Raw genomic sequence first — 9,189 nt, 5'->3', positions numbered from 1 at the left:
GGGTGGATTACAACATCCAAACTACCTCAGAACTAAGCTAAACCAGCACAGCAACATGAAGCATAGCAGAGGCTTCAACATCCTTCAAAGGATTTGGATTCTTCAAAGCTTGAACACCACTTGGTTCAACATAGAAGTGTTAGAAGAGGAAAAATAAACCTTGGAGCTCCTTTAATATATATGAGAATTCTAACAACTGAGTATAGTGAACAATTGTAGGCTTAGCAAGAAACTGAGAAAGTTGTTGCACAAAAAATGTTATGTCAGGTCGGACATTAGCGAGATACATAAGCCTTCCAACCACTATCTGTGAAAGGAACATTTCTAGTATAAGAGAATTTTTTCATTATTATCAATAAGAGTGAGTGCAGGTTTGTGGGCTAAAAGACCTGCATCTGTTAACAATTCCAATGCATATTTCCTTTGATTCACCATTATTCCTTTCTTACTTCTTACTACTTCTAGACCAAGAAAATATATTAAATCCCCAAGATCCTTAATCTTGAATGTCTTATTCAAAGCTAGTTTAATTCGAACAATCTCTTCTTTATCATTTCCTACCAATATTATATCATCCAGATACACCAATAATGTTGTAAAGATCCTTCAAAAGAATTAATGAACAAATGATCATTCATAGATTGAGTATATCTTGCAGAAAGCAAAAAGGATGACAGTTTGGAAAATCACTCTTTGTTAGCTTGCTCAAAGCCATATAAAGCCTTTTTTAATTTAAAAACTTGTCCTGGTTGAATAGAAGTCAATTTAGGAGGAGCAACCATGTATACATCTTCTTTCAACTCTCCATGTAAAAAGTCATTGTTTATGTCTAATTGTTTCAATTCCCAATTATAGATAGAAATTAGAGAAAGAAGCAACCTTATGGTGGTCATCTTTGCTATTGGAGAGAAATTATCAAGGTAGTCGATGCCTTCTGTTTGTGTGTATCCCTTTGCCACTAGCATTGCTTTATACCTTTCAATTGTCCCATTAACTTTATATTTTATTTTGAATGCCCATTTGCAACCTATGGCAGCTTTGTCCTTAGGCAAAAGAGCAGTCTCCTAAGTTTGATTAGACTTTAAAGGAAATATCTCACATTGTATAGCTTTTCTCCAACAGTCATGTTCCATAGCTTCAAAATAAGTGTTTGACTAAACATGTGAAGAAAGAAACATAACAAAAGATGTATAAAAAGGCAACAAATTGTTATAAGACAAAACAAAATTCAAAGGATATTTAACTCTTGAAGATGTATTGGAAACATTAAATTACAAGGATAATCCTTTAGATACTCAAGTGGTTTTTTTATTCTTGTACTCATTTGGACAGACTGACCTGATTCAGAACTTTGTTCTATGTCATAATCTTCATTGAGGTTTTGGTCTATACGGGAACAAACTTCTTCTAGAATCTTAATGTTTAATTCCCAATTATCATTACTATTATTTCCAGCATTATCATATGGTGTAAGAATGACTTATGGTGGCTGACTCAAAACAGGTTGATCTTCAGTAAAAAAAACTTTGATCATAAATGTTAAGACTATTAGTTTCATTGCTAGTATCTTGAACCCTTTGATATGGAAAACATGTTCATAGAAGACAACATCCATAGACTCAAAAATTTATCTTAATTGAATATTTAACAAAATATATCCTTTTGCCCCCCTTTTAAAACCAATGAAAACACATTTTGATGTCCTTAGATCAAATTTTCTTCTATTTGTTGACAAAGTGCTAGCATAACATAAAGATCCAAACACTTTTACTCCATTAAAATCTGCTTCAGTTTTATAAAGCATTTCATGAGGAGAAAATAGTTTAAAACAAGTGTGCGAAACATGTTTATAATATGTGCAACATGTATCACCGAATATGACTAATAAATTTTGGTAAATGAGATTGTATCATGAGAGCTCTTGCTACATTTAATAAATGACTATGTTTTCTTTCAACTATACTATTTTTTGTGTGGATTATGACACATGATGTTTGATGTATTATTCCTTTATTGACAAAGAAATTAGTCATGAAAAAATTTGTCCCATCATCACTTATTATTTTTATTGCGGTCTCAAATTGTGTTTGAACAAAAACAACAAAATTTTCCAAAATCTTGACAACTTAAGATCTTTGTTTTAAAAGAATAATCGATGTGTACCTCAAATAGTCATCAACTATGGTAAAAAAATATTTATGACCATGAATTGATGGTATTGAGTATGGTTCCCAAATATCTACATGAATCAAATCAAAACATTTTTTGATTTAGATGTACAAATAGGAAATGAAAGTATTTTTTGCTTTGCAAAATGACAAACATCACAAACAAAGGATTTTTAAACTTGAAATGAAGTGGAAAGCCATAGCATGAATCAATGGTATGTCATGTCTTTTCACAATGACCACTAAAAGAAAATCTGGAATTACATGTCGATTATTACATACGGATAAAAATTCGTATGTAAAGTGAACGTTACATACAAATATTTTACATACAGATTCAATTTCGTATGTAAATAGACATTACATACAAATTTTTCCGTATGTAAACTAAAGGTAATTACATGCGACTATAATCCGTATGTAAGATATTTAAAATTTAATTCAAAAACCAAAAATTATTACACTGAGGCATTCGTATGAAACACGGACGCGATCTCACACACCTTGAGATCGACCCAGGCAGGGCCCCCATGAGGGCGTGATCGCTCAGATGAGCTCGACCGGTCTGATGCGTTACCAGCGTCATCACCCGTCACTTCCTCCACCTGTGGGGCAACGGTTTGAATTGCCCCGACCGAGATGACTTTGTTGGAAGAGGAAGTGGAAGAAGAAGACAAAGAAGACGAAGAAGACGAACAAGAAGGGGGTTCAAGAAAAGGAGACCAAGCGGGAGAAGAAGAAGATGTAGGACGCGAGCGGGTAGACATGACTAACTTTAAGACGAACGAGGAAGGCAACAAGGATCGCTCGGAGTCGTTCGGGTGTCGGAGCTCAATGAATATCAGAACGTGTGAGAAGCCACTGTTCCCAACTCCTATTTATAGCTCGAAGATGTCTCGGAATCCCAAATGTCGCAAGATCTCAACCATTGGATCTGCCTGATCCAATGGTCCACGTCGCTTGGCGCCCAAAAATACCCCTCATAAATGCATGTCACATCATCCGCTCAAGCGCCGCTTCCAGTCACCTCAGCCATCCTTACACCACCGACCCACCAATGAAGGCCTACTAAGGTAATATAACACGCATTCCAAGGAGAAATGTACGTTATTATCTATAATACTCTGACAATCAAGTGTTAGCACCCTGTCTGACTTGAGCGTTGGAGTGGCTTCTGCAGGTACCACCCCCGCCTGTGGAAACAAACGACCGAGAGAAGGAAGGCAAAATAGGAAGCTTGAAGCATCAGTAACCGACCGAAAGTAGAGGCAGGAGAAACCCGTTCAAGAACATAACTTATTTCAAATTTAATTAAAAAATAATAAAAAGTGTTACATACGGATAATGTAACTAAAATTTAATTAAGAAAAACTATTACATACAGATATAATCCGTATGTAGCTTATTTCAAATTTAATTAAAAAATAACAAAAAGTGTTAATACGGATACAAATTTAATTTTAAAAAAAAATTATTACATACGGATCCGTATATAACTTATTTTTAATATATTAAAAATTTAATTTAAAAAAATTCTTATTTTAATTAAAAAATAACAAAAAGTGTTACATACAGATATAAGTTGTATGTAATGTATTTAAAATTTAATTAATAATAATTATAAATAATAATCGAAAATAATAGGAAAAGATAAAAATAATAATGAGAAATAAAAAATAACTTTTTCAAAAATAATAATGACACATATCATTTAATAAAATACATATATATAATTTTTAGTTTATAAAATAGTAACTAATTAATTTTTATTTAATGATTTTATTTTAATAATAACTGTATAAGTTTTTTAAAATATCTTATAATAAAATAAATTTTAAATAAATTTATAAGTCAAATTGGAGTTTTATCCTAGTCAAACACTAAGCTTTTCAAAATAATCTACGATAACAAAATTCGAACTCTCAAAGACATATTTTTATTAAATGTTACACATATATATAGTAAATATAAATCTATCCTATTTTGACGTATACAAAACACACATGTAATCACTAAACATCTATTATTATTATTATAAAATAAACCCTAAAATATTTCGTTTGTATGTGAACATTATTTTTACACAATACAACTACATGAGTCCTAGAATTGGATATTAATCGACAAATTTTACAAAACACAATGTTGTAAGATTATGACATGTTCATATCATTCAAAGCAATTACCTACAATGTGGACAACAAAAAGAGGGAATTATTTTTTATCTGAGTGCTAGGATCTTGCACAAAATTTGTGTATATGTTACAAAGTTTTCTGATAAGATAAATAGTTTTACATTCTTTCAAAGACAAAAATAACCTTGCATTTAGACATTATAATTAGTATTAACTAGACCTATATATCATAGGTCTACTGGTATCATAAATCTAAACAGCAAATATCCATTAATATAATTTTACATAATATATAACCTAAATTTCCATATCAGTATATTACTAATGTGGTGAATTGAGTTAAAAGGAAGAAAAAGATATTTTTTTTTAAAGAATTGATAGATGAATAAGCAACAAAAATAAAGTAAGTTTGTGTATAATATAATGACTCATTAAGTAGCACTATTTTATCTATTGAGTGAATAATCGTGAAGGTTTTTTTGCCCTTGCCGAGTATATTTAAATATAAATATGGCTATGCAAATATTGTTTGAGAAGGATAAAATATAAACGATTAGAAACTAATAAATGAACGAGATGCGTGTGCAACCATCACCTATAAAATAAAATTAATTGAATAGGGCATATAAAAAGTTTATGAGAAAATTAATTGTAAAGTAAAGAAAAGATACACTAAAAAAATAATTAAATATTAATTGTATTAATTAAGTTAAATAATACAAATTATTGATATTTAAAATATTTTTTATTATCAATAAAAATAGTTTTTAAATTAATATCTAATTAAAACTACCAAAATATTAATTACTTGTAATTTATATTCCAAATTAATCTTTAATTAAATTAATAACCAATTTTATCATTTTAAAAACAAATAAATTAGTTTTTAAAAGCAATCTTTCTTATAACGATAAAATCATTTATGTATTTAAAAAAAATAAAAACTTGATCTCATTAATTAATGGAGAAGAAAAGTATTTTTCATTACATCACGTCCTCTCCTAACACATTACTTGCACTATTGATTCATTATAGATTTCATTTACATGTATTAACACCAGAACACAGACAAACACAGTATTTCATATATTAGATTCTAATTATGTAAATATCAATAAGAAGAACACAGTATTATGTCATATGTGAACACTGTTTTAGATGCTAGTTCTTCAATGCATAACAAAAAATTATGCTAGTTCATCATACTGTAAAAAACCTTCAAGTTAGGTTAGCCGATTAAAATCTGTTTCAAGTCTCTACTTTGTATGATCAAATTACATCAACTAAATGGTTTGTGTTTGATCTCACATTTCCAAAACTCACCTTTCACTTCTCAAGAAACTAAACATGATCAAGAAAAAAAATATTAGATTCACGTTTAACAAAACTTAATCGGTTTTTAAACATTCTCAGTCTTCTACACTTGGCTTCTTATAGTCTTGTTTAGGTTTTTATCTAACTTTAGTCTCATTTTTTAGTGTATTTGGGCTCCTTCAAGCAGTTGAGAGAAAACCATATATATATCTGCTATCTCAGAAAAATTAAGCATGGAAGTTGCCTATACTATAAGGAGAGTTCCACGAATCAGATTTAGCTAACAATGGAAGAAAATTGAAAATGAAAAAGATGATAAAGGAAACCATTTGTGAAGTATATATTGGTGAAGTCATGGTTTTAAATCACTTCCAACACATGCAAAACATCTGTTAAGAGAAGAGAGAGATAGAAAAAGTCATGCAAGTAAAACTTCACACAATATTTTTATATACTAAAAGTATAAGTATATCAGTTACAACTGATGGATAAGCCATGACCAAAAACACTAAACAATATTACATATTATGTAAGCATCAATAACTATGTATTGTAAGTAAGTGTATAGAAGCTTACACACTGATTATTACATAAATATAGATAATACTTATGTTTATGAGCCATAAAAAGTGCATGATGTGTGAGAATATTGATGTATTATTACAGGCTCAAGGTTCTTCATCCTTTGCAGCATCTCTTCCCAAAATAGTTCCACTATGCTGCTGGTGCTACATCGATTCCACCATCATCATCGTCGTCATCATCATCACCTTCATGATGAAGAGGAAATATAGTTTCAGGCCAGTCATTGCCCTTGATAAACAAAGGAAGACCAGATTTTGTGCAAGAAATGAAAAGCAGCATATTGCAGTGTATCAGAAGCAGAGAGAATTATCTGTCACAAACTAGTTCTTAACTGCTTTGGTTGACTCTATGAAGTCATGGGTCTCCCACTCATTTATACCCGAAAATTAGCCCTTTTTTAATAAATTAAAAATATATATTCGATTAGTTTTTATGCCCTAAGAATATAAAAAAACATGCTTTCATCTTTCAATTATAATTTATAATTGATAAATCTTTTCCTAAATTATAATTGATACTCCCTCCATTTCCAAAATTACTACTTTTTTGTTAAGCATTTCAAAATTGTCATGAAATTAAATGTAATTTATAGTATAGTTGTTATAATAGGTAGAATTTGAAAAAGTGTAGTGTAAGACTATTTAGATAAATTGAAATTTCTATTTGAAATGGAAAAGAAACAGTGAAATAAAGATATATTATTTATTTATAGTTTTTAACTTTCAACAACTTTAAGGGATTAAAGAATTTTTAAAACGCTATCAATTCGTTATATTTTCAATTTTAAATGAAATATCAATTTGTAATCGTAAGTTGTCTCTAAATTAATGTTTATTTGACTGATTTTTGCATTTACAGTAATACAATTATTGAAATAGTAATAAAGTTATTTTGATACAATTATTTTAATAATTGTTATTGATTCTGTTTTTAATTTGTAGATAATAATAATAATAAAAAAATAACTTTTTCCAGTTTTATAGTAATTAACTTATCTACTGTAATCTCTTACTAATAATTAGAAAATTTTCACATCATCGGTTTTTAAAAATTATACTCTTTCATTCATATAGTTACGGATTATAGAAGATAGATTTTGATACAAAATAATTAAAGAGAAGAAATTTATTTTTAATTTATCTAATAATTAGGGTACAATATAATAAACATTGTGCATTTTCTCTCTAATAGGATCATATTCTTTACACAAAACGATTCGCATATCTAAGTATTTACAAAAATCTTATGAACTAGATTGTATTATCTCTCTCTCTCTCTTGTTATACTATTTTAGTTACCATGATATTAATGTGAAATATTCTATAATGATTAACTTACGTTCAAAATTTAATTAACTATTTTAGTGATATCTCATCCCTAATCACATAGTTGAAATTTGAGTAAATTTCCATTTTGAATGAAAGACATGGATCTCTTTTACTATATAATATCATATAAAAGAATTTTAGAAAAATTGAATAGGATGACATTTATGATATTGGTTTTTTTATTGACAATGAATAAATAAAATAAAATAAAATGGGTGAGACATACTTAAACTCTTATACATAAAATTAACTTTCTCATGTAAAAAATATGTATGAGAGAGGTAGTAAGTCCTACAAAACACATAACCTATATCATACATTTTTTAACGCATTTATGTAATAGAAAAGAGTTATGTTGTAGTATTATTATTCACCAAGTCTTAGGTGGAGATTCTACTGAAAAATGTGTGAGGGTAATATGCTTTTTAATGGTATCTTATACACTATTGACTACTAGCATTTGGTTTGTTTTGTTGAGAAAATTACTTACAAAGAGGGTAGAATGGTCAAGAAAGTTTAACCTAGTGGGGTGTGAGAGGGCCATGCATGAGCTTGAGGAAGGCTCATGGCTTCTTGTTGCAGAGAGCATGCAAAGTGTGGAGCCATGAATTTTCACACACGCTTGAGTGCCCTTGTCGCATGCACACCCATGATGACTTGGATATACCAAAAATCTCTCCACAAAGGTGAATGTAGAGGCCAAAATAAAAAATTCTGCAACACATGTTTTTGGTCAAATGTGACCTTCTTCATTTCTCTCATCACTTTTCAATCAGGTACGTGGCTCCAATTTCTAAAGTGAGAGACCTAGATGCATATATTCTTTTGTGTAGTTTAAGTTTCACCTTAAAAGTTTATCATGTTGTATAGATCTTTGGCTGTGTGGACCCAAGTGTTTTTCTTATTCTAGAAAGCATTCAAACTTTTATTTGGAATTATTTGAAATAAATATTGGGTAACTAGGAAATTTTGTCACCTTTCTAGTGGGAGTTTGGTTGCTTAATGTTTGCAAACAAGAGACCCCTTCTTGGATATGCCTTCCTACTACAGCCTAATAAAAATAAAACAAGATTGATTGTATCTCTACCTGCCTACCTCCAACAAACTTGGATTATGCACACTATTACTTTTAATTGAATATTATTGTGTGTTATTTATTCACATATCAAGTACTCAGTTAAGGTCAAAAGTTAATATCCAAATATTTATTTACTATCAAATACAATTTTATTTTTAGTTACTTATATTTATTATTAGAAGTTCAAAAACATATAAATATAATGGGAAATACACTCAATACTCAATTCTTTTTATTTTTTATCAATTTTTTTTTACTAACTTGAGTGGTAGAGGTTTCTGAATATGAACTTCTCTTCAGTCTTCAATAATAAGTCAGAGTTCATTTATAAGGAATTCATAAAGCTCAGATTTGGCACTAGAAGTCACACTATCATCTCATCTTCTTCCAACATTAAGATGTTCCCTTAAGGAAATAATACTCGTTAAACAAAGAGTGGTTTGGTCTAGAATACTCATGGGTTAGCTAAGACTTGTTACGAGTCCAAAGAATACTCTAGTGTACTTTACAACATTAGTCTGCCTAGTTGAACTTGACTTGTTGGTCAATAATTGGATATAATTTGTTGTGACAGATGAACC

Source organism: Phaseolus vulgaris, chromosome 6 (assembly GCF_051622355.1).
Source record: "Phaseolus vulgaris cultivar YP4 chromosome 6, ASM5162235v1, whole genome shotgun sequence".
In the NCBI taxonomy this organism is placed as follows: domain Eukaryota; kingdom Viridiplantae; phylum Streptophyta; class Magnoliopsida; order Fabales; family Fabaceae; genus Phaseolus; species Phaseolus vulgaris.
Note: the sequence above shows the minus strand (reverse complement) of the source record.